The sequence below is a fragment of the Giraffa tippelskirchi genome, chromosome 8 (assembly GCF_054371585.1).
Source record: "Giraffa tippelskirchi isolate mGirTip1 chromosome 8, T2T-mGirTip1v1.2.pri, whole genome shotgun sequence".
Lineage (NCBI taxonomy): Eukaryota > Metazoa > Chordata > Mammalia > Artiodactyla > Giraffidae > Giraffa > Giraffa tippelskirchi.
The window spans coordinates 30,874,138-30,896,686 of NC_137282.1; the positions used below are offsets into that span (position 1 = coordinate 30,874,138).

Sequence of the window (22,549 nt, forward strand, 5' to 3'; positions counted from 1 at the left end):
TCACTTGGAATCCCATGTATCTATGCAAAACCATTAATCTCAAAATGTGTCTAAACACCAACTTTGAGACAGGCTGCAATTTACTGTTCTCTGTGACAGACAAATAGCTAGGGGAGAGCTGTCATTTAACCCCAATGCTTTCTTTGGTAGTCAGTGAAAGAAAGGTTTTTTTATACTGCCTTGTCATAAAAAGACTACAAAATCCATCAACGCAGTATAACTTTACATATAAAAGTAATACTATGCATAGATATTTTAGTCATCGTGTGAAAAATAAACAAGACAGCCTGTAAATCAATGTCATTCCCAAGGAATCAGCATGGACATGTATTGACTGATTTTATAGCTAAAATAGAAAATAGATGTAAATTTGACAGCTCTGTTTTGACATAGATGCTTTTGGCCATACCATTAACCTGTGTACACAAACACCAAATTGGGAAGGAGTCTCATTTACAAACTCTGAGCTTGTCCTCTTTGTAAGTGTTCAGATATCATTAGGTTAGATTAAGTTCCTGATTATGTGATATGTATTTTGCAAAATGCACATTAGCCTAAAAGCCTAGCATAAATTAGGACACAAAAGCAAATACATGCTGAGAGTCTCAGTGAAGTGAATTGAAATGGTAACCCCATAACTGTGTACCCAGGGATATGTATACTTTTTAGAAATTGGCTAACAAATTAAAATCTTCAACATTGCAAATATTTTTTAAAATGTTATTCTATTATAGTTACAACACTTATCATGAGATCTACCTTCTTAGCAAATTGTACCACATCGTGTACACTACCATACAATACTGTATACAATTGCATTGCATACCATATAACGTGCAGTCTAGTATACCATACAGTATTGGTGGTTAGTTACAATCAACTATGTAAATTTTATTTTATTTTATTTTTTTTTTACATTAAAGGTATGCAAGAATGCAAGTAAGAGGCTGGTTTTAAAGATGTCACATAATCCTATGCCAATTACTAAATAAATAGAACCATGGATTGGGATTGACATATATACACTAGTGATACTATGGATAAATGAGATAACTAATGAGAACCTACTGTATAGCACAGGGAACTCAACTCAGTGCTCTGTGGTGACCTAAATGGGAAGGAAATTCCAAAAAGAGGGAATATATGTATAAGTATGGCTGTTTCACTTAGCTGTACAGTACAAACTAACACAAAACTGTAATGCACTCATACTCTAATAAAAATTTTAAAAAAATACAAGTGTAAAATACAAGTATTTTAAAAATACAATTTAAACACACTCATCAAGTATGGCGATATGACTTATCAGCATATCATACAGTATAGAGGGTAATTGAAACTGATATGTGAAATTCACACAAGGTCTAAAGCGATAGCCTGAAAGAAAAAGAACACAACTTAGAAATTTTTGAATAACTTTGCTGTTTTTTTTTAATTTCAGATGATGGAAGGCAGAAGTGCTCCAAGATGAAAAAGTGAGCAGCCAGATGCCTGAGTATCCCTAGCCCATTGCTGTATCTACCACCAAAGTCATGCACATCATCCGAAAGGACAGTCCTTCACCACTTAGCCATCGCTTTTCACCGGGAACTCAGTTCCCCATCAGTAGTGATCTAAAAGCTGGGTAAGGAACTAGGGGTGACCAAGATAAGTCAAAGGACAAAGGAAAGGAAAGGAAAGGAAAGTCGCTCAGTCATGTCCGACTCTTTGCGACCCCGTGGACTGTAGCCTGCCAGGCTCCTCCGTCCATGGGATTCTCCAGGCAAGAACACTAAGGACAAAAATCAGCTCCAATACCATGTCCAACAGCTCCCTTGCTCTTTCCCTGAAAGAGATCTGGTCTGCAACTCAGAGCAACCCAAACATAGGCATTTGGTAGAAAATGACTATTTTATTGCATTATGCAAGTGAAATCCTGATTTGGTGAGTTTCACCTCAGAAACATATTTTGATCTATATCCTGAGCTTTCAGAGTTGGAACACGTATATCTGACCCTCAGCTAGTGAGTTAACATGTGTTTCAATGCCATAAATTGCAGGTGTCACAAGCAGAGGTAATACATATATGTGTCTATGCAGCAGATGCTTCTTAATGTCTAGGTATATATGACCTCTAATATTTCAAGGTCATTTCTTAAAATTTTAATTCTATAGCAAGTGAGCATCAGCAACATTTGGTTGACTGACATCAGCAATTTTAGGTGCATGATATCTTAAAATTCATCTTTAGTTTTTCTGTGTGTGTGTAGCAAGTTGAACTTTTAAAACATGGGACTTGCTATAGAAAATGTATTTAGGTGATGGTCTGGGCAACCCATTGTTACTGTTGTTTAGTTGCTCAGTCATGTCTGACTCTTTGTGACCCCATGGACTGTAGCCCGCCAAGCTCCTCTGTTTATGGGATTTTTCCAGGCAAGAATACAGGAGTGGGTTTTCATTTCCTTCTCCAGGGTATCTTCCCAACCCAGGGATCAAATCAGCATTTCCTGCATTGTCAGGTGATTCTTTACTGCTGAGCCATCAGGGAAGCCCATGTAATGCATAGGCTACTTCTAAAAAAATACCATAGTATTGTATTGGGAATATTTTCCTCAAAATGATTAGATGCACTTGTGTGCAGTAACTTATACTTTTAGTTGAACTTGCCTTCCACTTGGATGCCAAAACCTTTGTTCCTCTTTATGTAAAATTAACTCTGTTAATATCTGTTTCAGAAATGTTACTGAAATAAAAAAGCAACCTCAGCAAAAAAACAATTGTGATTCCTCATGTGCATTCTGGTAACACTGGTTAGGAATTTTGACGTGGACTTCCTTTTGGTGATACAGTTCTTCTCAAATACTGTAATAATTCAAAATTTGGGGGTAAGGGCAGAACAAAGCTTACAGAAATCAATATGGTTAAAAGTGTAATCAAGTCTGTTGTTCTTAAAAATCAAGGAGATCATAAATTGAAGTCATACTAGTTAAAATTGCATCTGTAGCATGAAGAGTGCATTGAGTTGTTTATAAAATGGACTAAATTTTCCATTTTCATCATTTTTCATCCTACTTCTTTGCAACTCTTTTTGCCTTAATCTTGCCCCAGACACTCAGCATCTGATTCTGTATATTATTTCTGATCTATTTTCACATAGCTGACTCTAGCTTCCAAAAAACAGCAAGGAAGTGCTATAACTTCTTCCTCAAAATTTTTGTTTTTTGCAAATATCATGTATATATGCACATATATGGAATCTAGAAAGATGAGCGCTGATGAACCTATTTGTAGGGCAGCAGTGGAGACAGAAACATAGAGAAGCAACTTGTGGACACTGTGGGGGGAGGAGAGGGAGGGATGAGCAGAGAGCAGCATAGGTCTGTATAAACTACCACGTGTAAAACAGATAGTCAGGGGGAATGCGCTGTGTGATGCAGGGGGCTCAGACTGGTGCTCTAGAGGGGTGCAATGGGGTGGGAGATGGGAGAGAGGTTCATGAGGGAGGGGGTATATGTATACCTATGGCCGACTCATGTTGATGTATGGCAGAAATCAATACAATATTGTAAAACAGCTACCTCCAATTACAAATAAATGCATTTGTTTCTGCTCCTTAAAAGCTAGGAAAAAATGATTTCCAATTTTTATCATCTGCTTTTTATCACAGAATCATTCTGCTTCTTCAAAGATTAAAATGTTGTCCTTCATAAATGGAAAGGAAAATTTTGATAATCAACGATTAGAAACTTTAAATAGTTTCTTAGAGAATGAAAACATCAACTCAAAACTGGACTAATTATTTCTTAGAGGTTTAGACATAATTGAAGAGTTGAATCACAGATATAAAAAAGATATTAGAAGTAGGATATATTTATCACTTTTACTATAGTGCTCTCTTTATAAAATAATACAAGAGCACATTTGCTAGTGACCAGTTTACTTAATAATCAAAGTTCAGTGACTTTTTTTCTCTATCTGGGGCCAGTTTTACTGTATTCCTAGCAAGTCTCTCAAAAACCAAACCTGAATTTCATTAAATATATTCAGTAAGTTGCTAAACTGAGTAAAATCAAGTATGGTCAATATAAGACCTCAAATCTTATTGGCTTTTTGACCCTTTTCTAATTCAGTTTTTGCATTTCAAAAAATGCAGTTTGTATTTCACTAAATACAGCAAATAGCTCTAGACTGGAAATACACCATATCTTGCTTTTCATGTGCAATTAACTGATAATCACACAACTATCTACAACCCTAGAACTCACCCTATTTGGAGATAAAATCAAATGTATTCCAATGGAATTGTGTTCTTGCTTAAAAATAAAACAGAACCCATCTTACCATATTATCAAAGGACCCATGGAAGTAACTTTTAAGATATTACTCTCCCACTAAATTAAGAATTTGCAAAGTCTGAAGTCCTTATAACCTGTTCTATGACTGTCTTATGCATGCAATCCATCCTGCGCTTTAGTTAAGATGGCTCTTTTAAATATTTAATATAGTCAGTGACATTCATATCTTTAAAAACGGATTTTTAAAAAACGATTAATCTGCACTATCCCATAAAACTTGAGGCCTTTATCTGGGATACAAAGGTGCTAAGTTTCTCGGCAGAAATTCTTCAAGAGGATTTGCAGCTTGTCCTGGAATCCTTTGAGGTGATGAGTTCTTCTAATTATATTGTCTTTTATTGTCCAACAATCTGATTACCTAATGAATCTAGCTGGTGTACAGGTAGGGAGAGGGCCAAGGGATCAACCAGCGGTCAAAGGAGAGATGTGGACTCAGGTGGACAGAATCTATTTTCTTTCTTTCTGTAGCTCCTCTCAATCTCTCCACACCCTGGATACATTTCTCTACTTTAACCTTAGAATGTTTGCTTCCTCCTGCGTCTGTTCACAGCCTCTGAGGTTCATGCTTTATCCTCCTTCAGGATCCATTTCTCCTCTAAACACTTACCATCCAGCGTATTGTGTAGAGAGCATTCCCAGCAGTGGATTTTAAAGTGAAAGAGAAAGCTCGCTCAGCAAAGTGTTCTCAGGTGCTGGTGTCAGTACCAGGATGCCTCCTGTTGACAAGGATGGCCGTGAAGGGGGCACCAGAGAGCTCTCTGTTCTGAGCAGTCTTCAGAAATCAGCCGAATATGATTGTTCTTTCCGACCAAACAAAATAAGGAGACAAAGTAAGCCAAGCATATTCTTTCACGCCCCACTTCGTTGTTAAAAGAGGGAGGAATCCCACTAGGACCCCTTACTCACTTTTAGATATTACCAAACTTCCGTAAGAATTTCTATTCTTCCTCCCAGCCCTTCCTCTCCCTCTCCTCTCTGTCAGTTCACTGATCGGGGTGAACAAAGTTTTTCTGCTCCTGCAAGATTGTGCTATGCTGCTAAAAATTAACTGTGACTAACAGCATGGAGGGGCACAGACAAATGAAACACCAGGACATTTGTTGTTTTGAGAGGATGTGGCATGCAGCTACCTGCATTTAGCTCAGAGAAGGATCATGTCCCTTTCTTCAAAAGAATATTTGCAAACTTTCCAATATCACTCTTGGGGCTCATGTTGTGGGGTGTTTTCAAGGCTGATTATATAATGCAAAAAGCAAAACACTTTGATTTGCGATCAGAGGTGGGCAGGTAAGAAGGATGCCAGCCTAAGCCAGGATGTTTTACTAGGAACAACCTCTGTTTCTGATAAATGATCTTCTGGAGATAGAAGATGTGGCAAAGTGCCTGCCATTGAAAACAGCAAGGAAAATAACAGTGTAGTTGGCACGCTTCTTAAAATGTATTTCTTGTTGGACCTAGGAAGTAATTTTCCCTCAGATTGGAACGTGACATAATGTAACGTGTCAAAGACATTGTTAAAAAACAAACAAATTGGAATTGAGCTGCGTACAGTTAGTCTTAGACTCTCAGTCAGCTTCACACGTTAAGACGGTCGAACATGCAGAGCTTATAAATTCTCGTGTTGGAGAGGTTTTTGGAGAATTTCACAAAACTCAGTGGGATCTTGGTGAGGAGACTGACATTTACCACTGAGTTCTTTAATGACAACTAAACAAGAGAACATCACTCCTAATTTACTCAAGTAGAATTCAGTATCATAACAAGGCAATTGCAGAACACTGTGCTCTTATGAAACCAGTTTTCATGCTATGATTTTTAACTCTTTTAGTTACCAGTAACTTCGAATGGCTTCACAAAGCCTACATTCTTATCCTGTGCATGAATTTTTTAACACACTTGTTCTATTTGTCTTCCTTCAATACTTTCTGCTTTCATTAATCACATATATTATATACACACATTTCAGCGTTCCAACGTAGATCATGTGGGTTTATAACCCTTGCCCACACACCCCTAGAATTATGTTCTTTTGATTACCAGAGTGGCAAATGGCTTGTCATTTTTCAATTCTATAAGACATCCCAGTATTATGTGATTTCCTACTTGACCAAGACAGTTGACCAAGAGACAAAGCAATTAGGACTGTTGTCTATGAAAGAATAGAGTATGGATCATGTTACCTGCCAGCCCCACGAAGAAAGTTCTTCAGCCTCTGTTGAGTATTGAGCTTCCACTCTATTGAATCAGCTTTGAGAATATTGATGGGTGTGGCAAAGTGGACAGAAAGAGGTGAGGGTCATCATGGCTCTGTCATGGGGGACTTCTAGTGTGAATTTGACATGCATGCTGCCCTCGGGGGAGGTGAGATAAATGAAAGTAGACATATCACATGGAGAAGGAAATGGCAACCCACTCCAGTATTCTTGCCTAGAGAATCCCGTGGACTGTGGAGCCTGGTGGGCTGACGTCTATGGGGTCGCACAGAGTCGGACACGACTGAAGCGACTTAGCAGCAGCAGACATATCACAAGAGAAGAACAGACATGGTCCATGGGAATTCAAGGAAGGAAGTGCTATTTCCAACTGAAAGCTAGAGTGGGCAGCTTGGTGGTGGGAAAATAGCCCCCTGTTCAGGCTGTTCATGGTAACATCCTGAAAGTTAGTGTTTTCTCCCCCTTGGAGTCATATTTGCTGCCTTTTGCTCATGATTCTAAGAGTCTCTTGTTATTTTGTCATAGGATCCTGTCATAGGATCCTTCCTAGCAATACATCACACTTTTGTATTTAATTAATTAATCCATTTCATATAAGCTGCTGCTGAAGCATTTAAACTCCGTAAGTGACCTTGACTCTTGATCACTCCTGTATGCCCAGAACTGTGTCTATTGCTTGACACACAGTAGATATATGATAAATATTTGTTAAGCAGGAGAGTGGATGAATCAGACAGAGTGGGTTGTATAGGGATGGCTGGGGAGGCGGGGAAGGAGGAGAGAAAGGATGGGATGGATGGATGCAGGAGGGAGGGAGGGAGAGAGAGACAGGCTATTTCTGGGAAAGCAAACGGTAAGAGTTCCTTACAAAGAGTCATGAAAATGGTTCAGCTTGGCTTGAAGCACATGGAAGATGAAGATGAGTATTGAGAGAAAAAATTGAACACGTAAATTAGGATCAGAATACTGAGCTATAGACTTTGCACTTTACTCTTTAGGTAACACTGTTTTTCGAGCAGTAGATCAATGTAACTGCCACTAGATCATCTTGTATCTTCAACCCACAAACTTTGAAGGAAGAGCATGTCTTTGCTTTAACAGCCTCTAGTGTCAAAGCTATGATCTTTTGACCAGACCCACAGACCTCAGAGAGAGTTGCTTGGAGCTGTCAGGGGCCTTGGATTTCAACCAAAATCAGTTCCAATGACCTGCTGAGTCCTAGAGTGTGAAAGTTCAAATCAGGCCAAGCCCAGCATCCAAGATCAATTCAAGTCAACAGATTAAATGCCCCTAGGGCGTGCTCAGCCCTGTGGTGAGACACAAATAAATCAGAGGCAGGGTTCCCCTGCCTTGAAGAGTAGGAGAGCTGTCTCTGACGGAATTGCTCTTAAACGACCTCCCCACTTGAAGGTGTGCAAGGCAATCAAGCAAAACTCAGGTATTCAGAACCAATTCTTAGAGTGTGCTCTCTATGGAATGACTTGGTCACTCTGGAATCCAGGAAACAGTTTCATCCCCCTTGTAGATACCATGGTTGTGTGTCTGTCCTGGTCGAGACAGGTACAGAGATCTCACGTGAAAGAGCCCCAGATGAGGAATCAGCTGCCAAGGGCTCTGGATCCATCACTAAGAAACCGTGATTCATGGGCAAAGTCATTTTAATGATCCGAATGTTTTATCGTTTTCAAAAACACTGGACATTCATTAATTTGTCAACTCTGTTATACATCCATTCAATGCCAGGCTCTGCGAGGAAAGAGCCCCAACTTTCCTGGGCTCATATGAGAAACCAATGAGATAATGAGAGGGAAGTGTGTTCTTCATCATAAATCCCTCTACTTTTTCAGTTGGTAGGAGAGCCCATAACATTGCCTGAGGCAGCCTGGGAGTGTTTTGTATCATGTGGTCATAGGAAATCTCGTTAAAATGCCATCTTTATTTTATTTTTCTGGCTGCACCATGTGGCTTGAGGAATCTTAGTTCCCCAACCAGGGATCAAACCTGGGTGCCTGGCAGTGAGAGCACAATGTCCCAACCACTGCACCACCAAGGAATTCTGTAAAATGCCACCTTTAAACCCGGTTTTTGACACTTAAAACTGCAATGAAATATACAAACACAAAGGCTCATTTAGATTTTCAGGATACTTTATAAAAGTCTATTTGTGTTATAATGTCCTAATGCACAGAGTCGGACACAACTGAACCGACTTAGCACGCACACACACACGTCCTAGTGGAACCAGAGTCTGATCACTGTGAATACAAACATGGGTGTGGGAAAATATCCCCATTCTTGGTTTACAGAAGCTCAGCGCTCCCAATGCAGCCCTGGTAATAAAATCTGTGACTGTATGGTGACTCTGTGGCCCAGAGCAGAGATCTTGGCTGGGAGAAGGCCAAGCAGGGTGGAAAATATGGTTCATGGGGCCTTGGAGTCAGGACCAATGGGGAGACCTCAGAGCATGGGCTCTGGGGTGAAGGTCTGAATGAAAGCATGGAGTGTCAAAGAAGCACGCTTGGCAGCTTTGAAAGGAAGACATTTTCAGTCTTTGCTGCAAATGAACAGACAGCAATGGGTGGCAAGCCACTACCAGCATAGCTACCCCTTGAGAAATAATGCTTTGAATGCAGCTCTCATGTGGTCGCTGATGTCTGGAAGCCCACATCCAGCCGGCTGACTGGAGTCTCAGCTTGCCCACTTCTCCAGCCAGTGAAGTCTGCATTCTGATTTATCTTCTCCTTCTCACCTCAAACTTTTGGACAATTTTCTCTTGCTTCTAATGACATGATTGAAATCTAGCCAGGTCCCCTGGTTATCTTTCTGGGGTGTTTGTTCCTTCATAGGGGGTAGATGAATATCAGGCCTCTCCATGCAGAACATTCATTGTTTCTGGGGTTTGAAATTAATGATTTAAGGAGGAGTTAAGTCAGGGTTTTTTAACCTTGGTAGTATTGACATTTGAGCCTGGCTAATTTGTGATCCTACAAGGCTGTCCTATGCATTGAAAAATGTTTGGCAGCATTCCTGACCTCTACCCACTAAATGCCAGTATCATCCTCCCCACCCCCATCCCCCCAGGCTGTGACACCCAAAAATGTATCCTGAAATTATCAACTGTCTCCAGAGGGGCATAACTGTCCCCATTGGGGACTACTGACCTGAGCGAATAAACAGGATGACATTTTAGGATAACCCTTGGTGCTTTACCTCTGACATGACTTTCTGAAGAGGTTACGGAATTATTCCAATAATCTTCAGTACTCAAAGTGTGAAACTTTAAAATCTTAAATAATCAAATTGTACTATTCAGGTTGACCTTTATTATAACTATAAATTATTTGTCTAGACAATAATGTATTTATTTGACATGTCTCAGAAGTAGATTCTTTAGAAAATACTTGAGTGAATAAATGACTTTTATAAAATAAAGATTTGTATCTTTAAACTTTATAATACATTTTCCATGGTATTATAATACACAGTAATGATATAATTTAAAATATTATCACAAAATTAGCAATTTATTTTACTATTATCAAATATGTATTCAGTGTTCAAACTCCCCTAATTGTCTCTTTAAAAAAAAAATTGGAGTATAGTTGATTCACAATGTTGTGTTAGTTTTAGGTGTATAAGCAAAAAAAAAAAATATATATATATATATATATATATACACACACACATATATATCCACACTTTTTATAAAAGATTCTTTTCCCATATAGGCCAAAGTAGAATTCTGTGGGCTATACAGGAGGCTCTTATTACTTATCTATTTTATATATGAAAATAAAGTGAAAATGTTGGTTGCTCAGTCATGTCTGTCTTTTTGCAACCCCAGAACCCACCAGGCTCCTCTGTCCATGGGATTTCCCAGGCAAGAATACTGGAGGAGGTCACCATGCCCTCCTCCAGGGGATCTTCCTGACCCAGGGATCGAACCTGGGTTTCCAGAATTGCAGGTAGACTTTTTACCATATGAGGCATCAAGGAAGCCCCCATTATATATATAGTCGTGTGTATATGTCAGTCTCAACCTCCAAATTTATTCCCGTCCACCCCTGATCCCTTGGCAACCATGTTTGCTTTTTACATCTGTGACTCTGCTTCTGTATTGTAAATAAGTTCATCTGTACCCTGTTTTTTTTTTGTTTTAGATTCCATATATAAGCAATAGCATATGATTTATCTTTTTGTGTCTGACCACTCTCTAGGCCCATCCATGTTGCTGCAAATAGCTTTTTAAAAATTGCTGAGTATATAGATGGGGAAACATGGAAATAGTGACAGACTTTATTTTCTTGGGCTCCAAAATCACTGCAGAAGGTGACTGCAGCCTTGAAATTAAGAGACGCTCGCTCCTTGGAAGAAAAACTATGACCAACCTAGACAGCATATTAGAAAGCAGAGATGTTACTTCACCAACAAATATCTGTGTAGTCAAAGCTATGGTTTTTCCAGTAGTCATGTGTGGATGTGAGAGTTGGACTGTAAAGAAAGCTGAGTGCCAAAGAATTGATGCTTTTGAATTGTGGTGCTGGAGAAGAGTCTTGAGAGTCCCTTGGACTGCAAGGCGATCAAACCAGTCAATCCTAAGGAAATCAAACTTGAATATTCATTGGAAGGACTGATGCTGGAGCTGAGGCGCCAACACTTTGGCCACCTGATGTGAAGAACTGACTCCTTAGAAAGGACCCTGATGCTTGGAAAGATTGAAGGCAGGAGGACAAGGGGACGACAGAGGATGAGATGATTGGATGGCATCATTGACTTGATGGACATGAGTTTGAGCAAACTCTGGGAGTTGGTGATGGACAGGGAAGTCTGGTGTGCTGCAGTCCATGCGATCGCAAAGAGTTGGACATGACTGAGTGACTGAACTGATAAATTGTATGTATTTACCACATCTTCTTTATCCATTTATCTACTGATGGACATTTAGGTTGCTTCCATGCCCTGGCTATTACAAACAGTGCTGCAATGAACACTGGGGTGCATGTATCTTTTAGAATTATGGTTTTCTTTAAATGATGTTTTTTAAGAACAGAAAAAATGCTTCCTTTGCTTTTAACTCTGGCCTCATGAGTCTTCCAAAATACCTCTCTCTGTGACACCAATTGGCGTACCAAGCGCAGACACGAACTAAGCTTACAACAAAATGTGGGCATTTTAGGTCCCTCCACCAGCCACTGTAACCTCCAGTGGCTGAAGGTCATTTCTGCAGACCGTTTGAACATCCTTGTGTCAACCGCTTTCAACAACAGAACTTTCTTTCTGCACTAATCTCCCTCTTCCTCTTAATTCCCATGTCATGTCAGGTGAACCTCTACTGTGTCAATGAATCACTGCATTTGGTATATTTTGCTTATGACTTACTTCCCTTAACAGACTGAAAGCTCTCAGCAGGTCAGGTTGGATACGTGTTTGATGCATTTAGATCGTCCCTGTAGCTCAGACGGTAAAGAATCTGCCTACAATGCAAGAGACCTGGGTTCGATCCCTGGATCAGGAAGATGCTCTTGAGAAGGGAATGCAATTCACTCCAGTATTCTTGCCTGGAGAATTCCATGGACAGAGGAGCCTGGCGGGCTATAGTTCATGGGGTTTCAAAGAGTTGGACATGACTGAGCGACTAACACTGCTACTGCTTGATGCATTTTCTGTATCCCTTCAAGGACCTAGGGCAATGCCATAGCACAATAAATCAACTCACTTTTAAGGGTGTGCTCTGGACTTTTCAGGGCTCACTTTCTCCTCAAAGCCAATTTTCTCACAAGCAGGTCAGACAAAACCTTCACTCTGGGATGGGTGAGGGAAATGTTGAGAGTTTGGGATTAGCAGATGCAAACTATTATACCTAACATGGATAAACAACAAGGTCCTATTGTTTAGCACTGGGAAATATACTCGATATCCTATGATAAATCATAATGGAAAAGAACATGGAAACAATATGTATATATTTAACTGAATCACTTTGCTGTATAGCAGAAATTAACACAATATTGTAAATCAAATGTGCTTCAATTAACTTTTTGTAAAAATGCCATTCTCTTCAATGTCTGAGTTTTAATGTTATTAGTCTCAAAAGACCAATATCATTTTTCTATTGCCCCCTGATCTACCCATGCTACTCCCCCAGAGATATTTATATATACTCACCGATCTCACACATAGAGGAAAGACAAATAAACACCATTTAAACTAAGATGCAGTCACCTCTTACTGACACTCGAATCCTTCTCAGAGTTTCCTTTTTTTCTTAAGTAGTTATCAGATTTCTCTCTGAGTGCCACTCTACCTTGATTTTGAGATGTGGCATTTAATATAATTGTGACCTTAAAAATCCATCAAGAGCAGACACACAACTCACATACATAAGGTACTTTGTACGCTCACACTTTGCACGCTGAACTTCCTGGCTGAATCTGATGGGTGGTGTTGGAACAGGAGTGGAGTATGACGGGGATGATTCCAAGAAACATAGGGGCTGCTGACCACTCTGAAGAGAAGAATAGCCAGAGCACTTTCTCTGCTCGCCTCCCACTGTCCCTTTCCAGGAGAGAGGAAAGGAACTCTTCAAACTGGCTACAAACTATATTAAGGTAGGTCTTGAGGTCAAAGTCTGATACAGAAGATGGAGTGCTGATCCAGGGTTCTCTTTACACACCTTATTCTTCAGATCAAGGGCTATTACACTTTGTATAAATCTAGTCTAAGATCATGCTTGCTCTAAAGAACTTTTGTTCGAGAAGCGTGTCAATGGTGAGTAATTGAACAGAGAGAGTGGATGATGGGTAGATCTATAGCTGGACTTTTAAATAGACGCACACAGAGGCTGGCACACAAATTGCCAGTCCCCACTGCCCAAGTCTCCTTGAGCGACTGTGAGAAAGACCAGCTGATGGCTGACTCCCCCATGCTAAGTAGGTCAGGAGGAATGAGAACCCAATTATTGAAAGAAAAAAAAAAAATCCAGCAAAAGTCCCCCTAGTTGGTCCTAAGGAGTTATATAAAGCTCCCCTAATTGACCACATCAGAGGATGGTTTGAACTGCTTGCATGAAAACAACTTACCATGCCTGGTGATCACACCATTGACAATGAGGTTTTACTCGAGGTGTTCAAGAATAATAGAAACAGTATTTTTAAATAAACATGTTGCAACATGCAGGCAGTATTTTCAAAAGCATCACCTGCTCCCCTTTTAGAATGGTAGGTTGCTGGCACTGCTGGAAAAATGAGATTGGCTCTCATGAAATTTTTTCTTCAATAAACAGTGTCTGAGAGGGATTTTTTTTCCCCTTCGGTACTTAAATGATATATGTGTGAAAAGATAAAAGCTCCCTTTATAGAGGTACAAAAAATATCTTTTACCCTGAACATGCCATTCAACTGAAGTCACCTTTGTTAATTCAACTGAGTTTTATTATGTTCACAAGTCAGGTTTTTTTTTTTGACATCTGACTCTTCTATAAAATTGCTGTAGTGATACAATTTATCAATATTAGTAGTATTAGTAGTGATTATCTAGTGATATCTATGTATTTGAATAAAGCAAACATCACAAAATCTGGAACTAGGGAAATAGTATTCTCAGGGGAATGAACAAAAAGAAAAAAAAAAGGTATAGAAATAGGTAGACATTTATGACATTGGTATTGTTCTTTGATTATTCACCTATACTTGTAATAGTTACTAGTTAAAAATATTTTGATATTGGGTAACAATGCCGTTCTGGAACAATCAGATTTTATCACTGTTTAATAGTTATTACCATTTAAACTCTTGAATATCTAAATTTGTACAATAAAAGTGTTGCTAAAATTGGGGGAACATCTATGAGAAATTACTTTTAGCTTATAACATTCAACATGATTAAATAAATTCTGATATGAGAAACTTTTGGTGAACTATAAGGTGCTTTGAAAAAGTTTATTTAGGTCATACCTGAGTGGCAACCGTAATCTCACATAGACTATTCCTTAGGGCCACTGCTGGCTGCATGGATCTCTGGAATCATTGCTGTGACATTTCTTATGTGGTTAGGCTCACAAATTAAGAAATACATTAGCTATGGAAAACTATCCCTTATAAATAACTTCACAGTTGTAAAGGACATCCATCAAAAGATCTCAATCTTTATTCTAATAAGGCTCAGTCTGGAGATAGACACACACAGCAGGAACACGGAGAGAAAAGGCACTAATAGTCATAGTTAAAGTGTGCTGAGTGGCTGTGTCCAAAGTTAGAAATACACTCATGAATAGGCAAGGTCAAAGCATGCTGAGTGGATGTTTCCACACAAGGTTAGAAATATGCTGTGACTGTTGGAAGTCATCTCTGAGCTCCTAGAAGAGAGACCACCTAGAATATTATTTCCCAGGAAAATCGTTCATTTATTCATCCATTCAACACATACTTCCGGAACCTTCGCTGTGTATTGACACAGAGTATTTGGCCAGTGGGGGGACAGAGCAGCCCACAGAATGACCCCCACCTTTTTGTGGTGGAGTTCTCTGAAGCTAGGCACGGACGCTTAGGTTTCTTTGCTAGCTGTTCTAACACTCGTCTTTGTCAAGCTTATTTACTTCTGGTAATCTTCCATACAGCAGAGCCTTCTGTTTAGAACCTAACAAGAAAGATATGCCCAGAGCAAACACTGGCAATTGGCTACATTTCCTAAGGTAAAACCTTCAACATTCATTGCACCTCCCTAAATCTTCCCTTTGCAGTCTGATTCGAGAGGTGGGATGAGGCTTGCCTGAATGTGGCTGCTCTAGTAAAAAAAAAAAATATTCTCAGCATTGCCTATTTCTAGTCTTTCTTCTACTTGTTAAGTTTAGATTTCATCTCTTCTCTATCAATTAATATGATAAAAACATGAGAAGGTCGAAAATATCTGCACTCTATCCCTTAACTAATGGATCTTAGAAGAGGAAGTTCAAAACAGAAACTTGTTCTAGAACATGTGGCTTTTGTAAACTAATTACCTTAAATAATAATAACGGATAACTTACTGAGCATTATATATATATATATATATATGTACTACCTTGATATGTTAGCCACATTTTCTCTTCATAAAATAACAGTTACTTGCTCGCTCTTAGTCACTCAGTCGAGTCTGACTCTTTGTGACCCCATGGACTGCAGCCCACCAGGCTCTCTGTCCATAGGATTTCCCAGGCACGAACACTGGAGTGGGTTGCCATTTCCTCCTCTTGGGGATCTTCCCGACCCAAGGATCGACCCTGTGACTCCTGCACTGGCAGGCGGATTCTTTACCACTGAGCCACCGGGGAAGCCCAAAAATAACAGTAGGGGGGTTTATTTTTTCCATTTTACAGATTGAGAAACTGTGAAGTGAATTTTCACTGCCAAGTTTTCAAGGTCAGAAGGAATAGTATAAAAATTTAAACCTAAGTTAATCAGTTCCAAGGTCTATCATTACATCAAACTACATCCTCTGTAGCATTGTATTTATTTATTTATTTTTCCTGATTGGAAAACTGAAGGCAAATCAGTACCACCTAATAGTAAAACAACATCCATATAATCCCTGGGGTGATATTTTCTGATTCCTGACTTAATAAAAAGAAGATTTGCTTCTCTGCTGTTAGTCATCTGGCTTGGCCTCCCTCCTAAGTGTTGTCTATTGATGGTGTTTTAAAGAAGAGTTTCTTAGGTGGAGCCCTGTGGGTTGGTCCATAAGCTGTGATGCAAGTGGTCTGGTCTTTGATGCAGAGGGTCATCGCTTTATACGAGGCTGTGCATTTCCACAACTATGGCTTTACCACAGAGAGAGGATACTCAGAATCCTGTGGGGCCAAGACTTTGGTGGTAGGAGAAATTGGGACAAGAATAAACCCTCCTGGGGATGAAGACATGTCTCAGCATGGCACAGACACCCCTGGATGATCTCCAAGGGTCCGCATCCTGTCTTGCTGTGCGGGCTCAGTCGCTCAGTCGTGTCCGATTCTCTGAGACCCCGTGGGCTATAGCCCACCAGGCTCCTCTGTCCATGCGGATTCTCCAGGCAAGAATCCTGGAGTGGGGTTGCCATGTCCTCCGCCAGGGGATCTTTCCAACTCTGGGATAGAACCTTGCTCTCCCACATTGCAGGCAGATTCTTTATCATCTGAGACAACAGGGAAATCCTGTCGGTACAAACTTATGTAAATGCAAACTCGTGACACAATGACCAGGCCACACGCTTGTGGAGCAAGTGATGTGTGACATCAGCGTACCTTATGGCCCCTATCCAGGGACAAAAATAATTACACTGTGATATTTTTAAGGGCCCTGAAATATCCAGCAACCTTAACTTTGTGAGAGCAATGCTTTATAGCTGATATAGGATGAAACTGAAATAATCAACTTCAGAATAGTGCTCTCTAGCCAGTTTTCAAGCGAGTCTGCCAATGTATTTTCTTTATTAGTTATTTCTGCTGGTTTTTCACTAGCCCTGGGACAGCCCTCCAAAACCCAATTTTGCTCCTTCTCTAAAATAGAATAAATTACTAATCAATTTTAATTCATGGTTTTAAAAAAATAATGACCTAAATAAATGGAAAAATTTTTTTCTAATCACTTTGTCTTTTGTTCTTATTCCCCCATAGGTTGTATATTTTAACGAGAAAATTTGTTTATGCCCCCCCCCTTTTTTTAGAATGAAGCCAAGTGTCACCTTGGCAATATCACAGAAGACAGACATGGACATTGCATTGTACTTAGCATATATAAAGTCAGACGCAAACATGAATGGTCAAAGCACTCAATAAGCCTGAATGCTTCCTTGGGTACAGACTTGCCCAGATTTTCAAATCAGACTGGCAGCTTCAGAAAGCTCGGTCATTCTTTCCCAAGTCTTGGGCCGAACAGGACACCTTGAACCGCACTGCTTAGGTCCAGGCTCCGGGATAAGCCTTCTTATGCAGGAGCAAGGGACCAAGAAGCATGGTGAAAAGTTACCAGTTTCTCACAAATAAGCCCTAACATTTCTCTTGCATCAAACGCTGTGTCTGCAAAATACCAAACCACCCATACGAAAAGTAAAATCTGTAGTCAGCCATGATGACCTTTGTTCCAAAAGACAATGAGCATAGAGCTACTTACAATCATTGGAAAGGCTTACAATGATTTTTTTTTTTTTTGACATTGTTAATTTATGCTGTTTCTTTCATTTCTTTGAATTCTTAGATTATCTGCCAAATGGTGATATAACCTGAGTCCCATCCCAGTTGGGACAGTGATGGAATATTCAGTTTGAGTATTATGTGGGTTCTTGATTTTTCCCCATTCTCTTCTGGTCAATATTGATCGAGCACAAAAAAAATTGTAATAAAAATTTTTATACAAGTCCAAGGTTTTAGATTTTGAGTTCAGTTTTCTAAAGCCATGGAAAAGGGTAGAGTTTACTGCCTAAAAAATGATAAGCTTTGGCTTATCAATTGGATTTCAATTATTTTATGATATGCCTTGTCTCCACTTCTAAAATGGACCACTTAACATCTTACATGTTTTCCATCCTTCTTACCAACTTTTAAATAACAGCATGATTCTGTATGGGGAAATTATGTGATATTTATGTGTCCTCTTTTTAAAAAACTTTGCTTTTTAATTTTTTAAATTTAGGAAATGTTTCTGCATCTTTGTTGGGTTTCATAAAAGATATCTGCGGAACCTAGGGACAATTAAGTACATTTACAATCACACTGAAAAATATTAGCTAAAGTCTATGCCTAAAGCATAGTCATGATATCTTGTTTAAATCAGGAAAGAAAAACTCTTTCTGGTGAATATAGTTTGGAAAGACTCTTTTAGAACTGTTTTGGTTTGGTTTGCTTTGGGTGTCTTTCCCAGGTTAGAAAATAGGTAGTTGGTTTGCCTGATTTAGGAAGATTTTGGGGGTATGTGCAAGACACCTTTTGTTTCTTCATCAAGATACATGCTTATACATGTGTTTTTAAGGTAATGGCCTATCTCCATAGCAGCAACTATCTCCTATGAAAAGTTATCATTCATTGTGAATCTCAGAGGAGCACTAAACATTGGAGTTTATATGTTAGCTACTAAAGACTAAATGGTTGTCGTTGAGAACCTCCTGAAATGGGAAGAGTGCTTTACGTGAAGTAAGAGAAGGGTTTGAAGAGAGGGTACTTACAAGACAAGGGGAAGTTGACCTGCTTTATGATAGAGGCATCCATAGAAAGAGCTTTTTCTAGGGTGAAATGCGGGAGATTCGAAGGAATCTCATCGATGGTGGATTTCAGAGAATCAAGTATTGCTTTTGCCCTGAATATCAAGTTATCCTTTTATAGGAAAAAAATACATAAATGATTACATTTCTGCATAAGGTATCTGAAACTAGGTGTGTAGCTCCCATTCATAATAAGGAGAGCTAGGCACCTAATCACAGAATACTTCCATGACAATTTATCCTAAAAATGTAATTTATTTAGTCTCTTATCAAACTACAGGGGTAAGTTTTCACAGCCTTTGTCATGGTTCACATGTGAATGAAAAGTCAGGAGGAAAATTTGAGGAAAATATCAGCAAAGCAACTTAGATAAATCACTTCTCATCTACTCTGTCTGTCTATCTATCGCACATATATTCCAAGGGCCTCTGTTTTCATGGACTGTGCCAAATATATTGCTAAAATTCTCACAGGGGATCTTAACAGCTACTGAGGAAAATTCACGATGCAAAATTATGTCTATTTTGTATTATTAGACATATAAATTATTTTGTATTAGACATATAAATATGTCCATTTATTTTGTATTAGACATGTAAATATGTCTATTTTATCTTAACAGAGGAATCTCACCACTATTTAAACTGAGATCAAGGGAGAAAATTATCCTGCATGCAAGAGGAGGAACACAATAGCTATTCACTCCAGAGTTTTATTTCCGTTTTGGTTAATTACTGAGTATGTAAGGATGTCTATGTGTGTCCACAAGAACTTTTATTAAAGGACTCTTGTGCTACTGTTCTTTGAGACACTCTTACCTGAAAAGCAAAAAAATAAGTGCCTGAAAGGAATATTAAAAGAAAACAACAGTATTTGTTACTATTATATGCAACACATATAACTAATAAGACCATAACTTCATTGTTAAAAAAATATCCCTTCTGTTTTCTATTTGCCCTTCTCTAAGCTAAAAAGGAAAAAAACTCTTCTGTGAATACTAAATTTGTGTCAGTTTTAATGGAGGGGGAAAAAAAAAAGATTGCTTGTTTTGGATATAAAGTAATTCAAATCTAGCAACCTAGATATAAAATTATCAGTGACACAGCTGTAGCTATAGTCATAGATTCAAGACGTAGGCACTTAACCTCTAAATTTTTTCAGTGATTCTTTTTTCATTTTAAAAAAGAACAAATATTGCCACTGACTGAAGAGAGAATCAAAATGACATATGTGCAAGTAATTCAAGTTTTCCAATGTAAATATGCTATCATTCTTACATATTTGTGTTTCATAATTATTTCATAATCTGGAAAATCCCTTTCTCCAAAGGAAAATTGTACTGAGTTTTGTATTAAAAGAAGAAACAAGGCATCAATCAAGTGAAGTCAAAGAAACTCAAAGAACTCAACCCAGTAAGCCAAACAGTCAGGCACTTTTTGAATGATTTACTCTAGGAAACCGGATCTTTTAGGCATGCCACTGTATATACATCCTGAGCAGGACACTTATCAGGTTTTCTATTGTAAATTCTTTTATAGCTTTCTAGTAGAAAACACTTTTCATTTTGAGGAAATTCCTCAGAATATGGTTTTAAATGAAACTGTTCGCAAGGTTGAAAAGCTCTAAATTACTCGACCATGGTTACCATTGAGAAAACGCACTGAGCTACATCCAGAAGAGAACAAAAATAACCAGGTACAAGTTTAATTCTCTAAGGTTGCCATGTAAGTGCTGCTTAGAAAGGATTAAGACTTTCTGAGAACAAGAGAGCTTCCAAATCACTTACGAAGTGGGGAAACACACACACTCTACAATCCATTGTGTTTGGTCTATTCCATTCTGGGAGGAAATTCTAGTTAAAAAAGCAGAGATTCTATATATTTTAGCATGTCCTCATCCAGCTAATTAAAAAAAAAAAAAAACACCTGTAGAAATGCCATTGCTTTCATTTAATCAGAAACAGCATAAAAACTAGCTTAACTCCACTTTTTGGAATCATTGCTGACAGTGAATTCATGGAGGTTAACAGCATTAGTAATGTGCTTCCAAGTATACATTACTTGGTGCTTTTGAACTGTGGTGCTGGAGAAGACTCTTGAGACTCCCTGGACTGCAAGGAGATCAAACCAGTCAATCCAAAAGGAAATAAATTCTGAATATTCACTGGGAGGACTGGTGCTGAAGCTCCAATACTTTGGCCACCGGATGCAAAGAGCCAGCTCACTGGAAAAGACTCTGATGCTTGGAAAGATTGAAGGCAAAAGGTGCAGGAGGCAGCAGAGGATGAGATGGTTGGATGGCATCACTGACTCAATGCACATGAATTTGAGCAAACTCCAGGAGATGGTGATGGACAGGGAAGCCTGGGGTGCTGCAGTCCATAGGGTCTCAAAGAATCAGACATGACTTAGCAACTCAACAACAACAACAACCAAGTACACTGCAGCTTAGCACAGGGGTCATATTTTGTCAAGACGAACAAGTTACATATTTTAAGAAGCCCTTTTTGTCTCATTTGGTAGATCTGGGGACAGTTTTGTCCCTAGGACTTACCTTCTCTTCTTTGGAGAGGTCCTCAGTTGTCTTGGATGCACAGAAGTTTGAAATCACTTTGTCTTAGAAGAGTAGGAACCCTAAAACAAAATAAATGATATATGTAAACTGGAAAAAAAAAAAACTTGATCTGATATTTTTTTGTGCATAATTTTAATTCTGAAACTCTAAAAAAATTGAGATGCACCGTGCCAAGGGATTACTGCTGATCTAAAACAATTACATGGAAAAAAAATCCTAATGATCATAAAAGTCTACCCCAGCAGTGTGTTAAGCTGAACTTTATTTGATGAGTCCACTTAGAGCCTTTTTGCTACTTATTCTAGTAGTAAAAGCAAAAAAATTATATTCATCTTCATGAAGAGTGAAATGTTTGTGAATTTATCTAAGACTTGTCACCTTTCAGTCTTGTTTAAAGCTCCTTCCATTTGTTTCCTGTTGCTAATTCCAGGATCACAAATGATAATAATTGGATTAAGGGTAGGACAAACTTAGGCCACACCTTATTCCCAGAACCCACAATTATGTTTACCATTGTGTGAATTTACAAATACTTGTTTCTGGTTCTGTTGAAGGGGGAAAAATGCATGGGTTCTTTGTTTTTGCATTTTACTTAGTAATTTTTTAAGCAGCAATCACAGCCATTAATCAAATGAATCCATTCCTTGAGTTTTAGCATTTAGCTTTCATTTTAGCACTATAATCCTTTGCAATGGTTTCCAAGTGTCAAACAATGAGTCTGCTTCTTTCTGTTCCTCCCTTTTCTTCTTTTTTTTTTCTTACTAAAAAAAAAAAAAGAAACAAAAATACATGGAGGATATAAGATAGACAAAGATAGATCAGAGATCACTTTTAGGATTTGAACCTGGTGACTAAAAGATTATTGATATAATTATTAGAAAAAGGAAAGTGAAGGGAAAGAAAGCTATTGCATTTGTTCTCAAGGAGCCAGATCAAGGTCTATTGAAAGTATTGAGTTACAGTGTGGGGAGTCAAGGAATGGATGTCATTCTCTAAGAGATACAGAGAAGCTGGTCTATACTGGAGCAAATATCTATGCACAGAGTGTTGGGGAATAAAAAGTAATTCAGGGACTTTCCTGGTGGTTAGTGGTGAAGACTCTGAGCTTCCTGGGTGGGGGGCCAGGTCGGATCCCTGGTCAGGGAACTATTAATAGATCCCACATGCCACAACTAGGAGTTTGCATGTTGCAACTAAGACCCAGTGCAGCCAAATCAATAAAAT

The 22,549-nt window shown here is 38.8% G+C and overlaps 1 protein-coding gene across 1 annotated transcript in view; it reads right to left on the bottom strand.

Moving 5' to 3' along the window:
* Positions 1 to 22,549, bottom strand: part of TENM3 (teneurin transmembrane protein 3) — a 1,016,736-nt gene that overhangs the window by 694,089 nt on the left and 300,098 nt on the right. The window contains exon 4 of the mRNA XM_081521959.1: positions 21,305 to 21,384. The gene's annotated coding sequence lies outside the window, so the exon portion shown is untranslated. The remainder of the gene's footprint in view (positions 1 to 21,304; positions 21,385 to 22,549) is intronic.